Source organism: Cryptotermes secundus, unplaced genomic scaffold (assembly GCF_002891405.2).
Source record: "Cryptotermes secundus unplaced genomic scaffold, Csec_1.0 scaffold3343, whole genome shotgun sequence".
Taxonomy (NCBI): domain Eukaryota; kingdom Metazoa; phylum Arthropoda; class Insecta; order Blattodea; family Kalotermitidae; genus Cryptotermes; species Cryptotermes secundus.
In genome coordinates, this window is record NW_019738018.1 from 52,406 (window position 1) to 56,194 (window position 3,789).

At 40.4% G+C, this 3,789-nt stretch overlaps 1 long non-coding RNA gene across 3 annotated transcripts in view; it reads left to right on the top strand.

Annotated features, from left to right (window-relative positions):
* Nucleotides 1-2,827, top strand: part of LOC111870682 — a 9,990-nt gene extending 7,163 nt beyond the window's left edge. For all 3 annotated transcript variants that reach the window (XR_002843900.2, XR_004513695.1, XR_002843899.2), the window contains exon 3: nucleotides 2,431-2,827. This is a non-coding gene — a long non-coding RNA (uncharacterized LOC111870682). The remainder of the gene's footprint in view (nucleotides 1-2,430) is intronic.
* The last annotated feature ends 962 nt before the right edge of the window (nucleotides 2,828-3,789 follow it).

The window sequence follows — 3,789 nt, forward strand, 5'->3', positions numbered from 1 at the left end:
GCTCTCTGTTTTAAACGTTTTTTTCCTCAAGTAGATTACTGTTACAATTTTGCTTTAGAACAATTGAAATTGCACACCTTGCATAAGATGAGATATCATCTTGATGCGGTCATCCTTATTCAAGTTTATCGTGGTTCTGTACTTTGCCCTTCTGCTTTGAAAATTGTTGGCCTTCGGGTCCCTGTTCTATATATCCGAGGCTTTCATATGTTCAATATCTGTTCTGTTAGTAAAAATTGCCCCTCTGCTAGATGCGCTTCTGCTGCTAATGTTGTCTGTAGAAACGTTGACATCTTTGGACCAGAAACTCTGTTGATGAAACATATCTTATACTGAACTATTGTAACTCTTACTATTATCACTATTTTTATTAATTTCGTTATTATTATTATTATTATTATTATTATTAATTAAATATTTATGTTTCTTTTTCACTTCTAAATAACACTTAGTTTTATGATAATGAAATTATTATTATTATTATTATTATTATTATTATCATTTATTTGCTTGTTTGTTTACTTTTCTTCATTATTGTGTTTTCCCAAGAAATTGCGTGTAATTTATTTTTGACTTATAATGTGTTTCTCTAATGTTTGTATAATGTTACACGTAATTACTTTCGTCTACACTGTGCTAAGTCTGCAATTGGCCTTGCGGCTGTTGACTTGGCACATAAATAATAAAGAATTGAATTTAATTTAATTATAATAGTGGTCTAAGATATTGTGTGCTAGAATGATGAATTAAAGAAAGGTGGTGTGGGCAGGTTATGTAGCATGAGTGTGAGAAATGCATAGAAAGATCCACATGTTACATCTGAAGGAAGGAGGTCACTATGGAGGAACAGCAGGCTTTCACACTGTATGCATCTGTGGTTTTTCAGAAGTTGTCTTGGGAAGTACTGAGGGTTTATGTGTGCAACCCCATTTACCCCTCCCTGAAGTTGCCTAGGAATTTCAGGCAGATACTTCTGTAGCAGTTCTTGGCAATCAGATGGTTAAAAGAGTCATCACTCACCAAGCACAAACATCACACCCAGTAAGCCGGGCTCAGTGATGATGCAATGGTGCTGAAATCTACATATGACGAGGCACACCAGTCATTTCAAACTGGAAGGGACTTTTTTCACTTACTGTCAAGAACACCACATCCTGCAAACAAGAATCATGGACAGTAAAAGTACATTGGATACATATATGAGAAGTGCATTATAATGTTATTCCTATGAAGAGAAAAGCCTGAATTGATTTTTAGCTTCAAATGATAAAGACAGTTTAATTAATATGAACATTAAAAAGAGTGTTACTTTGAACCTTTCATTAACTTTTAATAGTGCTACTGTCGATAGAAAGACAGCAAAGAAACTTACTACATATAATATGCTTGAGGATGGCGGCAGAAGGCCAAAACATACTGGAGAAGGGCTGCTGTCCTGCTGAACCTGAGAGCCTACATTGAGAGGCTGATGCCTCCTCTCCTTAAAGAGGAGTCTCCATTATGTAGCGGTGATAAGGGGTGCACATATGTAAAGACTGCAAAGGGAAGTTATGTGGAAAATTAATCACCTACTTCTTTTCACCATATTTTGAGTGTTTGAGATGACCTGGACCCTGTGGGAAAGACTGCATCCAACAGCATTGGAATGCAGTGTGACTTGAGGCCCGATAGCTGGAATAGTGGAGTCATAAAGAGACGGATGTTGGTAGGCAATGGCTTGGTGGACAGGTTATATGCACCCCACGTAGAAAACACTGTGCCTAGCAGTTCTTCTCTTGTTATATTGTATTCTTTTCTCCGGGAATGTGTTTACTGTGCTTTTGTGTACATTCCTTGTTTTGGGATCACCTTGCTGTCTGTATGTTGTCTATGTGTTTGTAAGTTTGTGCATCACTCCTTAACCCCAGATAGCCAGAACAGTGGAGGTGGAAGAAACAGCTGATACAATACAGCTTAAATGTACGTGACGTGATGCCTGTAAGTCAGTATAGTGCAGTGAGACAAGCACCTTGGTGATGGCCAATCTTAGGGATCCACTCGGCAATTAGGTGTTCAAACTCCTCATTTTGTGTATGCTACAACTGTGTTCTAACCATCGTCCTGAACAGGAGTTGTCCTCTTCCGGACTGTAGAGAAAACATTGCCTCCAATAGTTCATCTGTTGTTAGCCTACTTTCCTTGTGTGTCTGTGTGTATATCGTCCCTATAATTGCTAGGCAACGGCTCTGTTGCTAGGTTAAAGTGACATTGGTAAACACGTTCCTGTCTCAGTGAACTCGCGTGCAAGAATAGAATAGTTATTGGATGTGTTGCTTTTTATGTGGTTCATGTGATATCAGAGAAAAATGGGTGATTAGGTCTTTCCAGAATTTCTTGCGTGGGATGTGAATGTGTAGTCATGACAGATATATAGCATTATTTGTTTTCCAGAACCTTGCATATTCAGAGGAAGTACAAAGTCTGTAGTGAGATACATTCAGCATCTTCTCATGATGCATGTCAGGCCAACAGTGTAAAAGCTGAGGAAGTGTCAGACGCAGAAAAAAGAGGAGTATCCTGTGCCAATAACATTTCAAAGAATAAAGGCTGAACGTGAGGTGAGCTGTGGCTGTGATGGCATGTGGATCTGTTGCAAGGCTACAACTGCAAAATAAGGAACTATACAGCAGCCATTGCTAAGTAACAGCTCTGCAAACAAGCATGTTTCCTCAGGAGGAGTTGCAATGCAACAGAGAAACAGTGTTTAATTCTTGTTAAATTTAAATTTGCATAGTGTAGGGTGGAGTCCAACTGGGTCCACTTGGCACAGCGGCCACTGATTGGCCTATTGTAGCCTTCCTCAGGTGATTATGTTGATGGAGAATTTGGTGGAATGAAGATTGGCAGGGGAAACCAAAGTACTTGGAGAAAACCCGCCCCAGCGCCACTTTGTCCACCACAAATCCCACTTGACCATACTCGGGATCGAACCCAGGCTGCCGCAGTGGGAAGCACGTGACTAACCGCTAGAGCTATGGCGTGGCCTGAGGAACAGCATTTCCCATGTGGTCCATGCCGAGATGTTATAAACAAGGTTAGTTAACTGTTGGAGTTAACCTTACCTCCACCATAGCCCTGTGAATCATGAGAGGTGATGAAAAGAGAACCCAATGTCTGGGGGTATAACTAGGCCACCCTGTTCATGGGTGATATAAATATGGAGACATGGCCTACCATGTTTAGGGAGTCTTGAACCTGAGACATTAAAATATTGTCATAAGTCCTTCAGGACTCGGACTTGAGAATGACTGCCCTGGCAAGGGCCAGCAGCAATTGTAAATGACAGAGCAATCCTGTTATCAGAGAGGATGTTATATAAGGGCTATAACTGCAAGTGCTCAGTTCGAAAAAGGAAATACTGCTCATGTGTCTCAAGGGACTTGGTGCCAAGACTAAGTAATTGGTGGTAAACTGCCAGCCTTAAAGTGACTCTGATTCTGACCTTTACTCTGACTGTGTTGGAGTTAGTTAGTTGGTGAGTTAATGAGTGATTTAGAGGACTGTTGTAGTTCAGACATTGTTTGCTATTTCTGGTAGAACCTGGTAGCTGAGTCCAAGGAGAGTTCAGGAGCCCAGAGGAAAGGGTATGTCTGCTTTTGGAAGCTGCTACCAATGGCTAGTGACGAAGTGACTGTGGACACTAGTATGTCTGTAATAGTGAACTGTAAAATGTAGACATGTATTGTACCAAAGAGTCGAATCCAGCCATTGATTTGAAACCCATCTATAGATACACTCCATAAAAGTGTG